Source organism: Lepisma saccharinum, chromosome 2 (assembly GCF_977018435.1).
Source record: "Lepisma saccharinum chromosome 2, izLepSacc3.1, whole genome shotgun sequence".
NCBI lineage: Eukaryota > Metazoa > Arthropoda > Insecta > Zygentoma > Lepismatidae > Lepisma > Lepisma saccharinum.
In genome coordinates, this window is record NC_139230.1 from 171,100,508 (window position 1) to 171,126,607 (window position 26,100).

Here is a 26,100-nt window from a genome sequence, read left to right on the forward strand (position 1 = left end):
CCCATATTTTGCCATGGAGCATCCAATTATGATTTCCATCATCTGATCAGATATGAGGGGTTTGACAAGCAGAATTTAAATATTTTAGCTGAAAATGATGAAAAATATATATCTATTAGCAAAATAATTAAAGTTAATGGTGTTCCTATTCACATAAGATTTCTTGATTCATACAGAATTTTATCGGCTAGCCTGGCTACACTGGCCACTCAATTATCTGATGATCAATTCAAAATCACATGTGCTTTGTTTCCAAATCAGGACCTGAAATTAATTAGGCGGAAGGGTGTATATCCATATGATTATGTTACAGATTTTTCTAAATTTGATGAGTGTTCTTTGCCACCACAACAAGAGTTTTACAGCAAAATCAGAGGATCTGGAATCACAGATGAAGATTATCACCATGCCCAATTGATGTGGAACAATTTAAAATGCCAGACATTTGGTGATTATCACATGGCATATTTAAAACTTGATGTGACCCTCTTAGCTGATATATTGCAGGCATTCAGAAAATCTTCCATGAAAAATTATGAACTGGATCCAATATATTTTTACAGTGCTCCGGGCCTAGCATGGGCTGCAATGTTTTTGAACACTAAAATGCATTTGGATCTGATCCAGGATCAGGACATGTATCTGTTTATGGAGCAATGTATAAGAGGAGGCATGGTGCAATGCTCTCAGAGATATGCCAGAGCAAATAACAAATATATTCCTGATTATGATCCTGCACGGCCATCAAATTATATACTGTATGTAGATGCAAACAGCCTGTATGGTTATGCCATGATGAAAAAATTGCCACATGCAGGGCTTGAATGGGTTGAAGATTTCAATATTGAAGATCTTCAGGACTTTGATGACAGTAACTATGGCCTCTTCTTAGAGGTTGATCTGACAATTCCTGATGATTTACACAACAAATTTTCTGATCTACCCCCAATTCCTGAGGTTAAGTGCTCACCTGGCTCTAAACAAAAGAAATTGATGATGACACTGGAGCCAAAACAGGGTTATGTCTTATATTATAAAAAACCTCCAGTTCCTGATGCATCATGGTGTCCAAGTGACCAAACTTGGCAAAGTTTTGAGGTTCAGGCACTCAAGATGGTTGAAGCCATATATTGATACAAACACAGAGCTTCGAACATCTGCAAAGAGCCAATTTGATAAGGCCTTGTTTAAATTGATGGTCAATTCTGTGTATGGCAAAACTATTGAAAATGTCAGAAAACATACCGATGTTAAAATAATTACTGACCCCAGCCTGAGCAAAAAATTGGTTGCAAAGCCTAATTTCAATTATAGAAGAATTTATGATGAAAATATGGCACTTTTCAACATGAAAAAAACAAAGATTAAGTTTGATAAACCTATTTATGTAGGGGCTGTGATATTGGAATTGGCCAAATTACATATGTTAAAATTGTATTATGATGTGCTGAAACCTTTTTATAAGGATCATATAAAATTGATGTACATGGATACAGATAGTTTTGTTCTTGATATTCAAACAGAAGATGTTTATAAAGATATGTCCCAGCCTGAATTGTTTAAATATTTTGATACCAGTGAACATACAAAGATTCAACACCACAACAAAAAGGTGCCTGGCAAGTTAAAAGATGAGACACTTGGTGATGTTATTGTGGCATTTGCTGGGTTAAGGGCCAAGATGTACAGTTTTGAAACATGTAGTGGTGCTGTTGCCAAAAAAGCCAAGGGCATTGGCAGAGTGACTGTTGACAAAGAGCTTGAATTTGAGGATTATAAAAATTGCCTCAAATCATGTAGCACAATCAGAACATCAGAATTCAGAATTCAGAGTGTGGATCACTTATTGACTAGCAATATTGTAAGAAAAGTGGCTCTGGACCCACATGATGATAAGAGATGCATTTTATCATGTGGCATACATACTCTACCATGGGGTCATTGTGATTTGAAAAATGGTAATCAATGCAAAAACACAGAGCATGATTTGAAATAAATAAACATGCCTATGAACTTATTTGGGTTCAAAAAACAGGCTATTATGGACCTGCCAACACCACAAGCCTCTCCTGATATAATATCTAAACTGAGTGCTTTGTTAATTATTCATCTGAACAGCATACTTACAGATGTTGATGATGAAACAGGCAAAATATTGTACATATTTAACAATAATTTAAATTATTACCAATTACCTGTAGGTGGGCAATTGCAATTTATTACAACCCCTGAGGGTGATGTTAAAATTTCAGTAGGGAGAAATATTTATAGATTTAAGCACTCAAACATGATTTCTGGCACTGTTTATACTGTTTCTGCTGGTGACTGCTTATATATTGAAGTCCCGGGATCATATGACAAGCTTATACCCTTTTTTATAGAATTAAGAATCAGATACTCTATAATAAATAACCACTAAATCAAAAATGCCTAATGATATTTTTGGCCATACAAGACATGAAGATCACAGTGATGAGATTCTTATGCTTGATGTCAGAGTCAAGAAATTAAGAAGTGATTTACAAGCTTTACAAACCAATCTCAATGCCAGTCTTCAATTAGAAATTACAAATTTACAATCACAATGCATGGACCCTCTTCTTAAAATTGATTCTGAACTCAAATTGCTGCTTCAGAAATATACTGACTTGGCCACATTGGATAATTTTCAAAGTTTAGAAGAGGCTGTAGCAGCTCTTCAAGCCAAATTTAAGACCCAGGCCACCAACTCTGAGCAATTGAAACAACAATTGGAAGAGCAAATAAATAATGTCCAGACGCAGCTCCAAACAATTGTCAAAAGCATAAAATCACAAGAAGATTTTGATCTAGTGATTTCCACTCTAAAGGAACAGATTCAGTCACTCCAAATACCTAATCTGGATCCTCTGAACAATGCCATAGCCGAGGTTAAAGAAAAAATTGAGACACTTGAAAATTTTATGAACAACTTGCCATCTTCTGATGCTTTGAATGCAATAACTCGGAGTGTAGCAAATATTAAGCTGCAACTTGAAACATATGAAGATTTTGGAAAAATTCAAAGTTCCATAACCCATCTTGAAGGTACAATAGCAGCAGTGCAAAGTGATTTGACAAATGTACTAGAATCCCGATTGCCTGGGATTGTAGATACCCTTGTTAGTGTCCAGCAACAAATCACAAAGCTTGAAAACCTCAACACTGAATCTGAACTATCTCATTTTCATCACTTGATAGATGATATCCAAACAAAGCTTGAAATTTTACAACAATCCACACCCTCTCAGGCAGATATAGCTCTGCTCCAAAATGCTATGCAAAATGTGGCTGATGCTTCTGAATTAAACAATGTGAAATTGGCACTTGAATTTTTGCAAAATACAGTATCAAATCTGCCTACATCACAGGAACTTAAAAATATTAAGAGGGCAGTGAATAGGATATTGAAATCAGAAGATATCAAGAATATCCAGGCAGAGATCAAACATCTCACTCAGACAGTAGCCACTCTACCAACCAATCAACATATTAATGAACTGCATGCCCTGTTTGAGGATATCAGAAGACAGGTCCATGATCTTACTGCTCAAAATTCAAAATTGGCAATTGTTGAAAATTTGCAACAAATTGTAGCTAATATCAAGCAACAGCTAGGGACCATGGAATCCAATCAAGCAAATGCTCTGTCTGTTTTTGCCACCCAGCTACAAGAAATTGTGCAACAATACAAGAAACTTGTTGTGGACATAAAAATCAAGCCAGGCCATGATGATGTTGTTAGGACCATCAATGAGCACCTTGAATCTGTAACAAGCAGATTGCTCACAGCAGAAAAGGAAATAACAGGCATAATCGAGAATCCAAAACATACAGTAATTCTTGAATTGTACAGCATCCCCAACAAAGAATATGATTCTCCATTTACACCAGGTGGCAAAATATATATGCTGTCCCCTGCACAATTTTATTACCAATTTTTTGTTGGGGGCACATTGAGACCAATCAAGATCAAATATTGGCTTCAACCACAGGCACACCATTACCCCACCTTATCAATAACAAATGCTGATAACAAAGTAAAAATCACCAGTGTGGAATTGGAGGATTTTACAGACCCCAATACATTAGAAACAGCCTATACTGAAGATGATGGCTCTTTGGAATTTAAAATACATATTGGAGACAAATTATATTTAGAAAATCCTGCAGTCTCAGCTGCTGAACACCCCATAGTTGCAATATTCTTGTTTACATATTATGTCTAGACAAATTATTGTTGATGAATTACACAGACAAGCCAGACATAATTTTAAGAGACTCCCAGTAGTCACAAAGGGCATAGATGATTTATGGCAAAGCGACTTGATTGAAATGGTAAGTGGACAGTTGAAAAACTTAGACAAAATCAAAAAGGGCTACAAGTATCTACTCACTGTCATAGACACATTTTCAAAATTTGCCTGGGCTGTGCCACTCAAATCCAAGACTGGAAAATGTGTTACAGAAGCCATCAGGACAATCATCAATCAGAGTGGAAGATCACCGCGCTATTTGCAAACAGATAATGGCAAAGAATTTTATAATTCTGTGTTTCAACAATTTATTAAAAGCCAGGCAATACAACATTATTCGAGTTACAGTGACCTCAAGGCCTCAATTGTAGAGAGATTCAACAAAACCCTAAAAAATCTTATGTATAAACAATTTACACTTCAAGGTAATTATAAATGGATTAATATTCTTCCAGAACTTCTACATAAATATAACAACTCGGTCCATTCCACAATCAACATGAAACCCTCTGAAGTAACTTCATCTGATGAGCAAAAATTGATCAGTACTGTTTATTATCCTAGATATCAGCCAACAATAAGAAAGGCCAAATTCAGGGTGGGTGATCAAGTAAGAATCAGCAAATATAAGCACTTATTCAAAAGAGGCTTTACAAGAAACTGGAGCACTGAATTATTTACAGTGGTTCAAGTTAAACCTGGGACCCTTAACACATATATAATAAAGGATCACCGAGGAGAAATTCTCAAAGGCCGGTTCTATGAAGAAGAGCTCAGCAAAACTAAACAGCCTGACACATATCTCATAGAAAAAATCATCCGCAGAAAAGGCAACAAGTTACTTGTCAAATGGCTAGGACTCCCAGAACACAGCTGGATCGATGCAAACAAAATAATAATATGAACACCTGGGATGTTATAAAAAGGCTGCCAGAACCTGAACAGCAGAATAAGAGAAATGGAAAATTGCTACCTGATAATATTAGGTGTCTTATTGTTGGGCCATCTGCTTGTGGTAAAACTACACTAATGGTTGATAATTTTTTATTGGCACCCAACTGGCTAGACTGGAAAAACAGGCACTTGTATATCTTCTCTAAGAGCTTGGAACAATTAAAATATCAGCAGCTGATGAAGCTATATGATGGATTGGATATAGCCACTTTTGAACCAGATGTTAAGCCACTTCATGACTGTCTCGATAATTCTGTTGTTGTGTTTGATGACATTATACTGGATAATCAAAACAAGGTTAGAAATTTCTTTACACAGGGCCGACACAAAAACATTGATTGCTTCTACCTGGCACAGACTTTTACAAAAATACCCAAGCAGCTGATCCGAGACAACAGCAATTTTGTATGTGTGTTTCATCAAGATCATACCAACCTCAAACACATACATGATGAATATGTAGGTGGGGACTTGAACTACAATGATTTTTCTAAGTTTTGCAGCAGGTGCTGGAACCAGGACAGTTATGGGTTTGTCACAATTGATATGACAAGAACACCTAATACTGGCAAATATAGAAATAAAATCAACAATTTTCTAGACATTGAAACATAAATAAATAACCATGAAAAGGCCAATCATTGATGATCTTAAATTAAGAGATTATCTTGTAAAAAGATTTAAAGGATGGAAATCAGAGAACCGAGGAATTTATGAAAAACACAAACAAACAGAGCAGCCTGTTATTGATGCTATTAGTGAATTAGGTAAAAATATCAAAACTGTTACAGAGCAAAATCAAAATTTGATCACAGAGCTTGTACCTGTAGCTGCAAGGAACATATTAGATTATCCATTCACCCCACTTTCCAGTATTCATACACCTAGTCCTGTTGGCCCTAGAAGAATTGAAGCTACTCAGGATCCTATTGAATTGGGTCTTCTTGCTCAAAAATATTTAACCACACCTAAAGACAATAAAGATGAGGTCTTTGGCTTATATGCTGACAGAGCATGATGGTGGCATCATACATAGAATTGGCAATTTCAGAGTAACATTTATGGGGGATGATATGATTGTATATTCAGAATCTCATCTTGGTGAAAAAGGTGCTTTTGTTAAGTACCCCGGCACACCTGGATTGTGGGAACTGATGACTAGGAAGAGACCTGGCAGCTATACAGATCAAGATTATGAATATTACAAAGAAATATTAATAAAATCAGATGCTCTATACCAGAACAATGATCCCACACAAAAAAGAGTCAAGTCGAGCAGTGGAGCAAAATACAACAATTTAATCAAGCCCATATGGTCACAGATCAAGACTGGCAGTGGAATCAAACAATACAACACCCTGCCTAAAGAATTTGTGTGGGTTGATGATGTCAGGAAACTTGTAGATAGGTTATTGGTGATAGCTGGGGAGGAAAATGCTGGGAACCACAATTTTTACAATGAAAAAGTTGGAATTATGGACATGATAAGCACAAAATTGTCTCATTTTATAGTGAATGACACTAAGGGGATTGGGTATCTTATAAAAATTATTAATACTCTACCCCCCAAATTTTGGAATATTTCTGAGGGTCGGGGCCTTGTTAATGACATTATAAACAACCTGCCATTTGAACTACACATTCCAGGCTATCAGTATTGTGGTCCAGGCACAAAATTGGACCATAGATTAAACAGAGGTGATCCTGGTGTTAATCCCCTAGATGCTGCTTGTAGAGACCATGACATAGCATACAACACACATTCTGATCTTGACAAGAGACATGTTGCAGACAAGAAATTAGAAGAGGCTGCATTTGGTAGATTTGTAAGCAAAGATGCTTCTTTAAGTGAAAAAATAGCAGCATTGGGAACCACCATAGCTATGAATACCAAACAAAAATTGGGGTGGGGGTTGTGAATATGTATATAATAAACCTACAATGAAGGCCAAGGGTGTTATGTATCAAATACCTTATGCAGGTCTCAAATCTCTTAAAACTATTGACAGTCTTTTGACCAAAAAGCAGCGCAAGAAAAAAAATTCTTGTATTGCCAAGGGGCATGGTATGAAATTGTTGCTTAGTACCCCCCAATTAAAAAAATTACAAAAATCTAGAAAAAAATCACATGTGGGGATTTATATTTACTATCCCTGCCATCTTAGCTGCTCTCGGGGCTGTGGGGAGCTTGGCTTGGGGATCAGCCGCCATAGCAAAAACAGTAATAGATGCCAAGAAGAATAGGGCAGAATTAGATGAATTGAAGCGCCATAACCTGGCCATTGAGAAACAAGGCAAAGGTGTTAAGAGAGCCATGAATAAGTTTAAAAAAAACAAGAGCCGCTTACAAACCAAGATATTGAAGCTTTAATCAAGCCACTGGGCATCAAACATTTTAGAGGTGTATACATGTCTGATTCTTTGCCAGAACAACCACTCAACAAAGAGTGTGGCATTGTTAATTTGGATAAGTACAAAAATCAGGGCACTCACTGGATCTGTTATCTTAAATATTTAAAAAATGAGGCATTTGTATTTGATTCATTTGGAGGTGTTCCACCTGAAAATTTAATAAAATATCTAAATTCAGCTAATCTTTATTACAATAATGCCCGTGTTCAAAATTTCAAAGATGTTAATTGCGGACATTTGTGTTTATCTGTTCTTAGATATATGTCTCAAATAAATAAACCATCAATTGAAAATTTTCAAAAGGCCTTGGGGTATTTAAAACATCATGGGGGTATTCCATCTCACCAGCCAAAATTCAATATTGAAACTCAAATTACATGATGACATAGTGTATCCCAAAACAATAGCTCTCAGAGCATTTTATGGCATGTACTTAATCCCTAATATTACACACCACAACAACAAAATTGCAATTGGTGATGAAAAAATTGTCATCACTCCAGGGCAATATAATCTGTCCACTTTAAATGCTCAATTACCCAGAGGTGTAGTGTTAAGTCAAAATTCTGTCACTCACAGAGTAGAGATTGTATCTGCTACAGAAACAGTGGATCTGGGTACTATAGGAGAGCTGTTAGGATTTGAGAACAATACAAAACTTGAACCAGGCATCAAACACACTGCTATGAATATACCCAAATTCTTAGCCATAGAAACTCTGAATATTCACTGTAATGTGGCTGAGGGTATGATCACCAAATCAAATGGCATAGGAACTCACAAACAAACTGGCATTATTGCAACATTTAAACCTAATTCTGAATTTATGGAGCCAATCATCTACAATCCATCCCCAACATTATATTTTCCTGTGTGCCATAATAGAATAGATTATATTGAATTGATGGTCACTAATGAAAAAGAAGAATTAGTTGATTTTGCTGGAGCCACAACAACTGCTATCATAGAGATTAACATTAAAATAAAAATACATACAAGAAAAAATGGAAAATATTGAGAGTTATGAGCTACAATCATTCCCCCCAAACAGGAGGACATTTGCAAATTTAAATCAACCCAACACAGAGATTGAGGTTGATCTTGATGTAGGGGATGGCTTTATACACCCCCACAGAGCAGATCTATACATCAAATTTGATGTTGTAAAGCTCGATGGTACCGATTATCCGGCAAATTCAAATATAAGATTGGTGGACAATTTTGTGCCACATCTATTCTCTGAAATTGAGATCAGAAAGCATGGCGTTGTTATAAACAGAATAGATTATCCCGGCATTACCTCCACAGCTTTGGCCACATTAAAATTATCCAAAACCGAGGCTTCTTACTACAAAATAGGTGGATTTGAGGGTGGTGATAAAATATTATCTAAAAACCACACAGTGCTGTTCCCCATGCGCCTATTGCCAGGATTCTTCTCAGATTACAAAGATATTATGTGGAAGGGTGGTTTAAGAATCACATTTAGAAGAGCTGCAAATGATAACAATGCTTTGATGAGGTACAGCACATAAAACTCTACACGGGAAGTTCTGCCTAATACCCTACCTGATGAGGGCAAATGTATTATTCAGACTATGGAGCTAAGAATCCCAGTTGTTGAATATGAGGCCAGCTATGCTCTTAAATACAAAGCTGATATAATAAAAAATCCACAAATTTCTCTACAATTTTATACATATCAATGTGTACAGAAGCCCGCATCTGGTACCTATTATGAGTTTGATGCTACAAATTAATTCTCCAGCATACAATACGACATGCCTGATTTTGTGGTGGTATTGTTTCAGACTGGAAGACACAACAATCAGGAAAAAAATTCAAGTAAATTTGATAACTGCAACATCAAGAACATATATCTTAAAAATGGCAGAAATGAGGTATTTCCTAGAGAAAATTATAATTTAGACATGTCCAAGGATGATTTCCTTAAATTATATGAAGCATTTACAGCATTCAAGAGGGTCACTACTGGCAATACTGACATGTATTACACACCAGATGAATTCAAAGCACAGAGACCCATGTTTGTAATAAACACTTCAAAAAGAAAACAAGTTGTGGTGAATGACAGGACAAACATTAAAATTATCTGTGAATTCCATGAGGCATTACCTGATGACACCATATGTAGTGTTATTCTCATAGGAGAAAAATCATATGTTTATGATGTAAGAAATGAGAGGGTCACAGAGCAATTCTAGAAGATATTTGCTCTATTATCTTGTTGTACAACACACAAATCTCAACTGTATATCAGCTAGCAGTAAATATCTAATATGTGGGCATATTATTTTGTTGTATGTATTTCAATCTTATACATTTTATCAGGACTGAAACCCAGGGCCCCTGATTACAAGGCAGCAATATTAACACTTCTCCATATGGAATATATCTACATTTTACTGGGTTCTGAGACCCTTATACAGACAAAATTGGATTTTGAACTGTGATAATATTCTCCAAGTCTTGCCTATGTTCATATTATCAGAATAGAATTGCTTTCAGCATGAAGGGCAGTTCATTGCCACTATGTCAGAAAATATGTATCTTTATCTCAATAATCTTTGTTACACTTTTACATGTTGCACAGAAAATGTGTATCTTTATCTCAATAATCTTTGTTACACTTTTACATGTTGCACAGAAAATGTGTATCTTTATCTCAATAATCTTTGTTACACTTTTTCCCCTGTCGCACAGAAAGATTAATGGCCCCTTCAGTGAATCGCACAGAAAAATCATTAATGCTCCCTTCTAGCTGTGTAGATTATATCTCTTGCGTGCCGGCATGACATGCAGGCAAAACATTAGTCTTTTGATAGATTAATATCAATTCATGCATTTCCGAGCTATAATTGCTTACCCCAAGCAATAGAATTGATCAGAGATTGGAAAAAAGCAGGCAACAGCTCAAATTTGTGTATTAAATTAGATCTGTAAGTTATAGAGCATAGAAATATGGCCAAAAACAATATCAAAAAAGCCATATTTTTGACAAGTTTATAAACAACAATCACACAGATATAGCTTTTACACACATGGCCGAAACTGTCTGAGGAGAGGAGGGAGGGGGGTTTCAGATCTGGGAGCTATCAACTAGCAATAATTATTCTCAAAATCTCACGTGTGGAGATATTGTTTTGCCACATGTATTTCAATCTTACATATTTTATGAGGACTCAAACCCAAAAACCTTCTGATTACAAGACAACAATATTAACATTTTGCCATCAGGAGAGGCTTCACATTTTACCAGGATTCAAACCCGAGCCTCCCGATTACAAGGCAATAAAAACCATGCACTACACTCCACTGGATCTCAGAACCCAGTAGCTATGAGCTTTATATCAATTCAAGATTCTTGGGATTTTGACAGAAAAATACACTGTGAACAATAAGATGATATGGGAACTTGCTATTGTTTTAAGTATAGGCAAATCTGTCTGAGGGGCTTCTTCTTTTCTACACTTCTTCAGAGCATATCACACCTGAAGAATTGGGGTATAGGCCTTTTTTGCCTTTGTTTTAAGTATAGGCAAATCTGTCTGAGGGGCTTCTCCCTTTCTACACTAGAATTCAAAATTCTTAAAAATTCAGAGCATATCACACCTGAAGAATTGGGGTATAGGCCCCTCTTGGCATTGTTTTAAGTGTAGACAATTCGGGCTGTTCAATCAAATAGCCTCTCCTTTTCTACACTTGTAAGTGGTCCTTGTTATAGCATCAATTATACTACTGTGTGTGTATTACAGTTTAGTACTAATAAAAAAATAATACAAATTTTTGAACTTGGAATCTACTATCATTTCAGGTTGAATTTGGATGAAGCATTACAACTTATTGAAGAAAATGATGATGAAATTGATGAGGTTCTTCTCCCACCTGATGATGATGGATTCACAGATGAAGACAGTGGGGATGAGAATTGCACAGATGTCAATCGCCTTCCTCCAGCAATGCTCCTCGCCGAGGCGGAAGTTGTCACAAGAAGTTATCATGATTCACAAGAGACCGCAACAATTGAAGAGATAACAATTGATGCTAGTGGAATCGGGAGGGCATGTTCATGGGTGGCGTCGATCGTTTCGACCAGAACATTCACTCCTTGAGGGTCAGTTTCAGGGGTAAAAAGTGGTGGTTCTCCTTGTTTGTCTTGGAATAGATGCAGCATGCCACGATGCATGGTTGATTTTCAAGAACGTGAATGGCAAAAATGTGACATATTGTGATTTCCGACGATCACTGGTGGAATCATACTGCCGTTTACATGGAAACCCTCCTTACAGAAGTCCCCAAATTGGTTCTGTGTCCTTGCGTGTACCAAATGAAGTCAGACAAGACATCAACATTGCCGAACATGTACAGGTAGAGTGTTCTCAAAGAACATGTGAACACTGCCACAAGAGGACACGGATAATATGTATGAGGTCCGGTGTAGCATTACACATACACTGTTGGTACGAATTTCATGCACATACATGAAGAGGAAAAAGTGTAAAGTGTTAGGTCAAGTTCTGGCATTGTTAATATCATCTGTGTTACATAAAAATTAAAAGGGAGGTATAAATCAGAGATGTTCCATGGTATAAGTTTCACGTTAAGTTCATTTTGGAACCTTGAATGCCCAATGTCACCTACAGGTGACACCCCTGTATTTTCAAGCAGGATAATAAAATCTTTATTTTTTCTTCATTTTATTCCATTTTTATGCAAAACCAATAAACCCTGTTAATATGATCACAAATCTCACAGAAATAAAGTCATGGGCTTTCTCGGGTTAAAACACCAAATCAATCAATCAACCATTCATCCTCATCTTCACAAGTAGCCAAAAGTGGCAGAAACGCGAAATATAACAAATCAAATCATTCAATCGTTAGAACAATGAGTGTTTCTTACTTTGCCATAATCTGATGTGGCCAAGTTAACAAAAATGCCAGAATAAATGTGCTGTTGCATTGCGTTTTGAAAAATTAAAAAAAAAAACTGAATGGCGCAACAGACCGCGTTGAACATCGTTCAAACACAACCTTCCCTTACAAATTCTCAAGTGCTGACTCATTATTAGTATCAGGGCTCACTCAGTGACGAACACTCCTTTCCAAAGAGGGGTAGCGGTAGCTACACGACATCAACCCTCCAAATTTTCCACATACAGAGAGAGAGAGAGACGGCGTCCGTGGTGGAGTGGTTAGCACAGCGCGCTAAGACACCAGGGGTCCTGGGATCGAATCCCCACCTGGGTATGGATGGTCTTCGTGAGTGTCCCTTCATCAATTTCATCATATCATCACTCATTGTCATCTTCGCGATTACATATTATCTTGTAAACAGTGCTGTACACAGCCAGCCGTAGGTAGAGATTTATTCTCTCTGGAGAAAAATATAATTCTGTGACCCCCCCCCCCCACCGCCCGCTCCCAAATGCTTGCAACAAATGTTACTATTCTCCGTTTGCACCATCAATTTAAATATTCGCGACCGCGAGTAAACAGCAACTTCTCGACCCCATAAGGACTCTGAGACACAAATGGTATTAGCTTGGTCTCAAGCATGGCCGTATTTAGAGGGTTTTTTTTTTTTAGGGTTCAACCCCCCCCCCCCCGAAACTTCTCGCATGTTGGATTAATGGGAGTTCAGAAACTAAAATTTGTAACACATTTTCAAAAAAATATTCGCAGTTTCACAAAAATGCAATAGAGAGACAATTCTAAAATGATCCAGCTAGAATTTTTAAGCATTTTGAATTCTGTAATTTGAGCGAAACTGGTATAATTCTCATAAACGCAGCCCCCCCCCCTCTCGACCCCTTCATTTCACTTCTGCTGTCCTCTTCCCAGTGCTGTTCCTGGATCAGATTGAAAAATTCCTTGTGATTGTCCGAAAATTCCCATTCCAACTTTTAAATTCCCTCTTCGATAAGGGTTTACATCCTCCTTTATATGAGTTCAAACCTAGGATATCCAGCTTCTTAGCGCATTACATTCACTACCCTTCCTCATCCAGCGGTGGATATAGTACATACATTTAACCTATATGCGGTCCTATAAAGCACATACTTGTGTAGTGCATAGTGGTTGTATGTAATGCTGTTTGGTAAGTATAGGAACAATATGAGCGTCTGAAAGTGGGATCGAACTGACCTATAGAACCCCTCTCCCTGAATTGACATCGTTTATTGCAAGTTACAAAATAGCAGAACGTTTGTTGGTTTTATTGTTAATAACGGAAATAATCGAACAGAATAACCAAAGAAAAACGGTGTTAGAAAATCTAAAATTTAATAACAAAATATAATAGCTGTGCATTTCAGTACACACTGCATGAAACGTAAAAAAAAAGTTGTGCTGGATATTCACACTTCTGATGGATAGAGTAGAAAAGTCTCCTCAAGGATATAAGGACAGCAATAATAATAATAATAATAATAATACGTTTGGAATCAGTTATTTATTATGAAATTTTAATTATTAATTAATTAATAATCATTATTGTTATTATTTCTATTAATCAAATTTCTTGCGATGCCCTTGGGAACAATTATGAGTGAACACCCTCCGAAATTTTTTCCTCCCTACGGCCATGGTCTCAAGTGTTCGTACTCTTCTACAACAATACAAGTTTCCCTTATAAGGGACAAATCTCTATCAGACAAAACTGTACTCCGGCTAAAAATTCGAGAATGCGGAATTGGCCTTATTCAATTTTCTTTGCGATCGGGTAATTTACAGTGAGTTACTATGAGGTACGTATATTGAGTTTTGAGTTTGTTTCAAACAGGGAGTCGTAACGTAACGAAATGGAACGGTATTTTCAATTACGGTTTCCGTTACGTTACAACCAGAAACAGAATAACTTTTTTCATGAACAGAAACGTTACCTCAGGTATATGAACATTACGTTACAGGTGTGCATAACGGTACCGAACCATAACTGATCTCTAAAGGAGTAGGTCTTCACGTGACACTTTAACGTTACATCCATTGCCGGCAACCAGTAACGTTACAGGGTAAGAAAGAGGTTCGTCACGTATTGACTAGTAACTTTAGTGTGTGTGGAAAGTGATAGTAACGTTACAATTAACCAGTAACTAAATTGAGGTCACGACTGTAAAAACGTTACACTCCTTTTTTCAAAGCAACAACGTTATTTATAGCTGGTATGATACAGACGTTCCGATGTGCAATACCGTGTCCGATGCCGTGTTCCGGAGAGAATAACATAGGTCTCTCGTATAATTGTGCTCGTTACTTTTGTAACGTTACAGTTCTTTTCCTCCACAAAAGTCTGTTTCGAAAAAGTGATACACATATCCGTTACGAATAGCAAATACCGTTATCGAAGGCGTTTTCGAAGAAGCCTCATAATTATGATCGGCAGCATACTAACATTACAGTATTTTCACCCCTTGAAAGTCACTAAGTTATAATACGTATTTTCGTTTTGGATGTCAGTGAAAAAATTAAATTGTAAAACAAAACGTTTGAAAATATCCGTAAACAAGATTCGGCGTGACAAAAGTTCTGGTTATTGAAATTTACTTATTAACTACTGTATGTATTTATCACAAATATATTTCTTTTCTGCATACTTAATCGCTTTATGTGAATTTGTTCTAATTTGATTATTTATGCTAGATGAATTTTAACATGTACGTTCACTTTATACGATAGCAAAGCAAACGTTTGTTGAGGGAAAACGTTTATCTCTCTCTCTCTCTCTCTCTCTCTCTCTCTCTCTCTCTCTCTCTGTGTGTGTGTTTACATGTATTACATCATTTTTTTTAAAAAAATACAGTTGTTTGGCGATGAGAATGATTCGTGCTTAGATTAAGTTGCTGAAGGACGAAACATAAAGGACCAACCATGGTCGAGCCAAAAAATCATCGGTGCCACGCGTTCGTCCACCTTAGCGAGAGGCAAGCTTTCTCCTATCGGAAGACGAAAAATAATTGCTTGTTGCGCGACCTTGAGAAGGCGAACAGAACTGATAGCAGCAGCACCACGCAAAATCGGAAAATCTGAATCCTGAAACTTTGTACACGTGACCTTCGATCACGAAGCATCCGAGTAGACAACGCCTTGGGGCTATATGAAAGGCACTTTTGGCAAGTAGAAAATGCGTAGAAACGAAATGTTAGATGTAATTGTTGTACGAAACAAACGAAACCGCGTTTGTGCAACTGGTCTGTAGCTAGACAGGGCCATTGGACTCTCAAGAAGGCAAGAATTGTAATGAAAGTGATTCTCAAAACTAAGCGAATGAAAGGACAGTAAATTTTTTCATTTACAAAGGCCCTCGTCCGCTTCCTTTCAGTAATTCTTGTCTTCTTGGACAGGAGGTGCATTAAACTTTTTGGTGTGGAAACAGACAGAACGCCCGCCTACCTACCACGTTTGAAAGAAGGGCATAGACAGACAAGAAAGTAATTTTCAAGAACGCAAGAACGGCAGTCGACATGAACATTGAGCAACGTGTGACTGAGAAATACAATCGGAACAAAGGACAAGATTATTCAAGAAACAGTAATTTTATAAAACTTCCTATCATTAACTCAAACTCAGTTCATCCTTTTATCCTCTTTTGTTTGTTATACTTTTGTATTATTCATGCTTTATATCGCTTTTCTGACACTTGTAGATAATCGCGACGATGAAGATGAATGATGATCATATTAAATCTATGAAGGGATGCTTACAAAAAAAAAAAAAACAGCCATGCCCAGATGTCTACTCGAACTTGAAATGTTTGGCACCGAGTGTATGAGTGGATCACTAAACGACTTCGGCCTTCGAGGCTACGGTTTCAGTTGCAACATGCAGTATAATTACGTTTCTACTACTCTGAATTGACCAAAGCATGTGGTATGTATCCTTCATTTTACTTAAAAAGCCCCCTTGATACATGAGATACTACAAATAATTTCAGGCATACCTCGAATTCTGATTGCCTGGTACTTTTTTTTTTTTAACTAAGTAATGAACTGACGTTTATATTCATATTAGACCTACGACTAGCTCGAACTAAGAACTCTTGTGAAATACTGTGTATATGTTATCCTTGTGAAGTGAGGAACTTCATATTTTGCTAAGAAAATATGTATGAAAAATTATATTTGTAGCTACTACTTGAAGAATTCAAATTATTATTATGGTGGAATTTCAACTCACGTATACTCTGCATATAATGTGTTATCGGAGAGGAGTTTTTGTCTCGCAATCAATTTATTTTTAGTTGAGGAACTCGAGAGTAAGTTGGAAATATATAATGACCCACGTTGTGGTGTGCTGTTCGATTAATCAGAATTGGAGTGAGAGAAATCTGTAGTTAACTTGTTAACTTCATTCAACACGTAAATTTGTAACTGAATGCAAGTTTTCTTTGATTTAGCAGGAAATCAGTCTGTTATTGTTGTAAGTAATAAATGGATATATATATATATATATATATATATATATATATATATATATATATATATATATATATTCTGCTCGAGTAGGAATCCGCAGCCGTTATCCAATCAATCAGTTTCTATGTGTGAAACTTCTGTCTAGGAAAGCTACATACAATTTGCTTTTAATAACAGCAGCTTCAAAATAACCTATCCAATCTTGTCAAGCCAAGTAATGTTTGATTTTGATTTGTTATATTTAACTTTGGTTTTATGCCACTTTTGGCTAATCGCGAAGACGAGGATGGGTGATGAAATGACAAAATTGATGAAAGGACATCACAAAGAAAATAATGCACAGGCTGTGATCCGAACTCGGAACCTGTGGCGTCGTATTGCACTGTGCTAACCACTCCGCCACGGAGCTCTGCAAAGTAATGTTTGACCATACATTGTTCATGAAATAAAAACATAACATATACAGTGGCTCACATTAGTAATCAAATACGTAGCATCTTGCTGCATTTCTTCACAATATTTGAAAATTAACAACATGTACATAAATATAAACGATGGTGAAATATTTATACGGATTTCTTAAAGTTATATGTAACTTTTTTTTAATTTTTGTGCGTCAGCACTTAGGCTATTTTGCACCCGCCACGTTATACGGGGTGCAGCCCCTTACCATAACAAATAACATAACTGTAATGTCGCATAACTGAAATATTAAAATATTCTGATAGGTTAAAAGATGAGGCTGTAAAGAGGCACTTAGCGCATATGACAGAAAGCAGGAGAACACACAGAATTATACTGGCCATAGGGCCAGTCGCCAGAATCTCGTTAGTCTGCAAAGAGCAGTCCAGGGTGTACTACGTGGAATGAAGTTGAGGATTGGATGTAATACGTGGAAGGTCACCCCTTACACCCCTGTTACGTTTTCAAATCTGAAAATAGTTATTTATGTTTGGGTGTGAAAAAAGAGATCACTTTAATATTCAGACAAATCGTGAAAGCCTTCTGTTTCTGTTAAGCTACGTTTCCATTCTGACAAGTTCCAGACCCATGACGCGCAACATGTGCCGGCGCATGTTGCGCGTCATTCAGTGCACTGTTTCCAATTCAAAACTACTTCTGCAAAATACGCCCGCAACAGCACCGGAGTGCAGGACTTGAGTGTAGCAATTTTCCATTGTGCTTTAGAGTAGTCAGTGTTTCTTCTCTTGTATTGTAATAATATGGTAGTAATTTAACTTGTGTAAAGATGAACAATACAACTATGGCGGGTTTTGTGGTTATGGCAGGCGCGTACCATGAACTTGTAAAAATAAGAGGCGAAAACGACCTAGATGGTGGATTAGAAGTTTTCTAGCGAAAAGAAATTCGGAAGGAGCATATAACTCGTTGATGAGAGACTTACGTCTTCAAAGTGGATACGAAAACTTTGTAAGAATGACTGTAAGTGATTTTGCATTGTTATTAAATCTTGTTGGACCACAGATTGTAGTCGCGTCGTCTGTTTCTACTCTAGTGCGCATGCCCCAGGAACTTGCTGCAGGCTGTTTCCATTGTCCGCGGCGCATGTTGTGCGTCTTAATTGTTGGGGCAATTTTGTCCCCGGCACTTGCGCCGCGGTATGTTGCAGACAGTTTCCATTTCAACAAATGCTTGGCACATGCAGCGTCGCATGCCGCGCGTCAGGTTACACGGCAAATTTGTGGTAATAGAAACAAGGCTTTACATAGTTTTTTTTTACTGGTCAACTACAGTGCGGGGAAGGAACAATTGATGCTACTTCCTGAGTACATTTGTTACCAGTAGCTGCATTTCTCCCTGACTGAAGTACGAGAAAAATGGGTAACAATAACAAAAATACAACATTTGACGAATGGCAGCTATTTATTTTTACCATACCTATCCAAAGGGTACAGGGAAATTGAAAATGTTAAGTAGTACATGTAAGCGTACCGTGGGTGATGCAATAAAACGTAATGAAAAGCAAAATGAGGTAGATGCCGTATCTCAGAAAATTCAACCAAGAGAAATAGGAGAACGAAATGAACGAGCTTCAGTATAAAAAATCAAGACCCTTTCCTCATCCCCACCCCCTTTCCAAACCAAGAGCTCCGAAAGCAGCTGTGCAACTTGGAGCAGGCATTGGGACTGCTGTACAGTTCAGTAGCGTTTCGTCCGAAAGCGAAATTTCTAGAAAAATGCCACAGTTCGTCTGCGACGGTTTAATGAGTTGCGTTTCGTTCGAGCCTGGCTGATGATGAGTCACACCTTGACTAACCAACTGGCATCCACTGGCAGCGATGGAATTGGTGACTAGTATACCTCGGTTTATAACTTTTAAAACTACATTGCATAGACAGCGGAGTGCAGACTCAAGACAAATTGTCGAGAGAGAGGTCCCGGGTTCGATATCCGGTGGACGCACAAGTGGTTCGGATCCCACTTTAAACTGTAGGTCTAATCCCTATTAGCCTTAACGTGCATAAAGTGGACTTAAAACAACAAATCAAATCAAAACAAATCGTCGAGAGGAAGTGAACTTGGATCTAGAAATTTTAGTCATGGCAGATGGCAACACTTTCTTACTATCTGACAACTGCGAAGGTGAGATTTGCAATTTCCAGAGGGAAAGAAATATTAAAACAAAAAAAACAAAAAATTCTTCGATGGAGCATTTAAGAGTGTTAGCAAGAGTTTGCTTCATTAAACACTGTTAGGATGGTAGCCCTCGGACGAAACGCTACTTGGTCAGGTAACCGTAAGTTGCCTGTTCCTGGAATTCGGACGCGAAATGCTACGCCACGTGCTGTACACCTGGCGGTTCAGAAAGCGAAGATGAGCATGAGCGACGAATGCTGAAACTGATGAAGGGACACTCACAGAGAACACTCATGTGCAGGTCGGGATTCGAAACCGGGACCCCTGGCGTCGTAGTGCGCTGTGCTAACCACTCTGCCACGTAATATTATTTTTATTTACTCATTTTTAGCTACTTCCTTTTAAACTAACTCACTAACTAACTCTCTAGCTTTCTTAAACCCGAAGGTTCATGGCTGCAGCAACACAGGCCTTCCATCTTTCCCTATCTTGAGCAAGATCTATATACTCTTTTCCATCCCTACCGATTTCCTTTAGGTCCATCTCAACGTTGTTCCTCCATCTTGGTCTTGGCCTTCCTATAGGTCTCTTACCATCAGGTTTCCCAACAAGAATCCTATAAACTCCTCTTTCCTCTCCCATTCGTGCCATATGGCCTGCCCACCTAAGTCTTCTTGATTTAATTAGTCTAATAACATCTGGACATGAATACAAATTATGTAGTTCTAAATTATGTAACCTTCTCCACTCACCTGTCTTCTCATCCATTTTAGATCCAAATATTTTCCTAAGAACCTTATTTTCAAATACTCTCAATTTATGTTCCTCTTTCAATGTAAGGGACCAAGTTTCACACCCATATAATACGAGCACTACATACAAAATTACTGTTTGTATATTTTAACTTTTAGTTTCTTAGATATTAAACTAGAAGACAAAAGTTTATGAAGAGAGAAGTAACATGCATTTCCTGAATTAAGCCTACTTTTTATTTCCTCTTTAATATAATTTTCATTTGTTAATATTACTCCTAAGTATTTGAATTTGGAAACGGGTTCAAACGAGTTGTTATCAATAATTAGATTTTGATTATTACCTAACCCTTGGTTTCGGGCTGTAAGCATATATTTAGTTTTCTCTTTGTTAACTTCCAAACCTATGTCTTTAGCAGTTTTGAAAAGTATTTTAGCATTATTCTTAATTGTATTTATATCATCCGCTAATAAGTCTACATCATCTGCATATGCTAACAACTGAGTCACACCATTTAATTTTAGTCCTTCGTTAGTTTCTGTTACCTTCCTAACAGCATATTCTAAGGCAAAATTAAAGAGCAATGGAGATAATGCATCTCCTTTTTTTAACCCATCATGAATTGTAAATTTCTCAGACACATAAATACCCACACGAATTTTACTTTCTGTTTCCCTGGTGCATACTTTTATCATATTAACAAGCTTCTTAGGTATTCCAAATTCGACTAATATATTATATAATTTATCTCTTTTGACCGAATCATATGCTTTTTTGAAATCAATGAATACCTGATGGACATTTTGATTATATTCCCACTTTATTCAAGTGACTTCCTTTTACCTACGCTAAAAAAAGAAATTTAAAAAAATGAATATTAATCTTTTTTTCAACATGTCCATTGAGAATGTAAATGATCTGTCCATTTTTTATTTTGTCAGGAAACCTTTAAAGTTTGACATTATAGTTATTGGACCTTTGTCGCCATTGCACTGAAAGTTTACATCATTGCAAAGGTTGATATATCTATCTGCCAGATAGAACACTGGAATTGAATGAGATTAGGTAGTTGTTCTGTAATGGAGATAACACAATTCCATTATAACTTTGTCATTCGGTAAAATAATCGATTACTTTGATTTCACTATTATTCAAAATGTATCTATCTGTTAAAAGCAAAAGTAAGAACCGAAGTCCACCATGCCAGCAACACTACTACTTCTAAGCAGCTCCCACAATTGACTGAGGTTAGAATGAAAGTTTGTATTGTTTTAAGTTCACTTGTATGCACAGATAGGCTGATTGGGAGTGGACCTACAGTTTAAAGTGGGAAATGAACCACTGTACCTCCACCAGGAATCGAACCCGGTTAGAATGCAAGTGGTTTCTCATACTCAGATGGCAATTGTAGTTGATTGAGGGAAATTGTAGGCTGCAATTGTTTCATCTCTTATCGTCTGATGTCTACATACAAGCAATTTGGTATATTGAGTGTGTTTTTCGTTCATCTACGCAATATGGCAGCAGCCACGAGAATGCAAACTCAAGACAGGCACACAAATTTAGTAGTTATAAATACTGTATAGATGAATGAACAGGGCAAAATTTAAATTAACACACAAGTATTGCTTTCGAAAATCTTAGCATGCTGTGAAGAAAATTGTGGTTTTGCATTAAAGGGAAGACACGCGAATACCACTACTCACTCGTGCATGCAGTGATCGAAGTGGTAGTTTGTAGCTAGGGTGAAACGAGCCTTGGAAATCGGTCGGGAAGTTGTTTGTTATTGTTTCACATAATTTGTAGGTAGTCACACGTAGTCTGAGAAACAGAAAAGTCACACATACAAGAACCTTGCTTGCAGGCCACGGATAATAATCCTGGGGAAGTGGCGCTACCAGCTCCTATTTTCCAAAATTTGGCACGTTAGGTATTACACCAGATGTGTCATTTGGGTATGATACATTTTTATTATATTCCTGTGGAGATTCGAACAGTGTTCTCGGCTTGCGAGCCAGCTTAAATCGGCGTTAGCGTCCAATGTTTCGAGCGCATGCATTGCTCCCATCATAAGGTAGATAGCATCCTGCTTAGAGCAATGTATGCACTCCATTAGTTTGAGAAAATCTAAAATAGAGGAATTCCTATCCCTGTTCTCTGTCGCGGTCTATTGCCGCGCTATACATTGAAGAAACAATGCTTTCTAACGACCGCCATGTTGGGCATATTTCAGTTGTATATTGGCATTTATCTTATTCGTATATTTTCAAGTTAAGAACTTGGATTAAATTATTTATAGTTAATTGTTTTTATAATTCATGTATATATTACGTTTTTTATATTTTATAATATTATTCACGTATTTTTTTACTTTCTTTTTCGCGTATTTTTGCAACATTTATTCAGAATTTATAGGATCCCAAATAATATATGCAACGTTTTCATTGTTTTTGAAGCACAAGTTAAATACATTTCTTCTTAATATCGATTTTTGTTCAACAATGTACAAGGGCAAATATATTTGATAAAATCAGTTTAGTTATTTCTATATAGTTTAATATTGTAATATTATAGCAAAGTATTTCTCCCTCGTTTTCAATAAAATATCGCATTCCTATTGGCTGTTTATGTTAGGAGTAGGGGAACCACGCTTCGTGTTCTTGGCGATGTAAAAACTTCCACGTTGGCATTTTTAATTGTTGCCGACCTTAACTTTAGCTTACTATCGCTAATTAACATTGATGTGTTATATAAATTATCAGTTTTTCTTGTGTTATTTTATGTTATGAGTTTGTATTGTAAGTTAGAACAATCTGTTATGCTGCGCCTCGCGCTTGAGGTAGCAGTTGAGGTTTTGCTATTAACTGTGAAGGCGGTGCGCGGACTCTCGTGTTAAATAAATTGCTTATGACTGCCTGCGAGCGTGCATGACCCAATAAATTATAACTTTTAACTTGTGCAAATCAGTATATACGCGCGCGATTCGTGATTAAATATTTTGGACATTTTAATTATAAAGTATTTGGAATTTTATTTACTGTCACGTGTCGCAATTCGGTGGTTTCCTTCCTGGAGGAATGTGGATCGTCTTAATCCTGATCCCTGAGTGAGAACTGGTGCTCCCAACTGACCAGCCGGAGCAAGGAGCGGTGTGTTGCCAATTCGGCATACCCTGGAGTTACGAGTGATGGCACGTTGCAGCTTTATACTCCGAAGTCGATACCAAAGGTTCATGGACGTCTGCAGGATTTTTTTTCCAGGGAGGGGCAAGCAAGGTATTTTTTTTTTCCAGGGGGGCAAACAAGGTGCATGTTCTCCCATAACAGTGTTGTCTCCTCAAAAACCATTGCTTTAATTTGAAGTTATCATGTTCATGCAATAATTAACATATATTATTATAGGTAAAATGCAATTGCGCGATATATATAATTTTTGGTTGACTTTCCTTTTCCAGGTGGGTCGTGCCCTTGCCTCTTTTTCGGACATTCATGCAAAGGTTCTATTTTTATTTCGCGTCTACTACTTTCGGTTAATCGCGATGATAAAGGATGTGATAGGTGATGGAAGTGGTATAAAGACAAATGACCCATCCATATTTTCTACTCCTACATTAGACTTCGCAGTGTATTACGCTAACTAATTTGCCACGGGATAGGCTTCTTCGTGTTTGTCTGCTTCTCAAATGATTGATTAGTTATTCAAACTATATAGGTAGCAAAGCTATATAAAATAACGAAACAGAAAAAAAATCCACTTGACGTCTTGTAGTACTATCATCAACCTACAATTTCATGCTCTCAAATCCACACAGAAAACTTCTTGTGGCATTAGTTTTACGGAATGGCCTTCGGGAATAAAGATAGCCCATTCCCTGGTTCAGATCGAAACAATTCAGGTGCCTTATCGAAGCTGCTCTTGAGCACGCAGGGTTTCTAACCTACTTCGCCGTAATTCAGTTGTTGTATCTTGTTTAATATGATGTATTGTAGAGCCAACTGCAGATTAAATAGGAGGAAAAGGACTTTTTCCGACGGAAAATAAGTTGGCAATGCTGCGAACACCGAGGCATTCTTGATAAGACGCTTGAGGAGGGTCGAGAAAACTTTCCTGAAAAAGTGCAACCCCAGTATCGAAGGTCATGCTACACGTGGATTGGCAACTTTCGGGAGCATGCTGTCTGTCTACACAATTCTACCAAAATACCTGTTTGAAAATGAATCTTCTGCTCGCATTTTATTTTTCAAATGTAGTTCTGACATTCTAGTCATTTTGCAATTATTTTTATTTGTTCTTTTTTGCTTTGCTTTTATGTCACTTTTATAATTAATTGAAACTATGAAGATGGATGATAAATAGATGAAATTGATGAAGAGACACCTAAAAAAGATATTTACAGACCAGGACTCGAACCCGGAACCTAAAGCGGATAGGTTGGGGGGGGGAGACCGTCAATAACTCCCGGTCACGAACTGGCTTATAATTTTTGTAATTTCTCAGGAGTATTTTTTGTTCTGTTCATACATAATGCCTGCTTTCGGAAACTTAATTTATAAGTGACACACTTCGTTCGGTGGGGACAAGCCACGAGTTGTTTGAGAGGAGGGACAAATCTCGTTCATATACTAGATACATTCATGGACTATACTTGAAATGGCCTCCCCGATGGCGCAGTGGTTGCGTCGTCGCCTAGTAATCAAAGGGTCCCGGGTTTGATACCCGGTGGAGGCACAAGTGGTTCGGATTCCACTTCAAACTGAAGGTCCAGTCCCGATTAGCCTTACTGTGCATAAAGTGGACTCAAAACACCAAATCAATCAATCATATACTTGAAATGTGACGTGCTAAACACTACTTTCGGAGATCAGATGGACATGGCAATTTTGATATACAAGTTGCACTTTTTCTACTTAGATTATTTATGTCCAAATTTTATCCTAATAGATAATCTCGCAACAACGCAAAATGTTTAAATTGACTCGAATTCACAATGGCTCATATACAGTGTGTTTATAAATGAACGGTGCGGCTTCAAAAATTAATAATAAATCTATTTATTACCTTACACGGGCAAAACTTACACCGTAATCAGCAACAACCGTCCAAGTTTATATAACTTTTTTAAATTGGTATAAAGATAGAAATCGAGAGGGGGCAATTGCCCCTCTGTGCCCCCTTGCAGGTGCTCTTGGCCGTCTGGAAGAAATAGTGCACGAAAGGCGTGAAAACTAAATCCATTTTGAGTATCCTTTTGTCTTGCTACTCTTAGATTCTGCAACCTTTCTTTCTATAGTCCAATGTTTGCCTTCCTTACCTCCTAGAATTGATTTCTGTACAAGTTTGAGGGCTAATCTCCCCTGCCCCCTGTGGTTGTGCCACTGCACCTTCTTCCGCCGTTGTTCCTTTGTGAACTTTTATCGGCTTCAAAATACTTCATTTTCTTCAAGAGCATAATATCATTTAATAACCGGCGATATGATTCATCTACCCTAAATTTCTGGAATAAAGTATAATAATATAGGGGCATGGAAATCTGGAAGGGGGGCGAGGATGGCCACCTCTCCCCTTTAGAAAACGAATGTCAGCTAAAAGTATATATTTCACACGTATAATTTGATTTGTCATAGTAATTTACATTAATTATTATAATGGGGATGCAGGAATGCGATAATTTTGAAT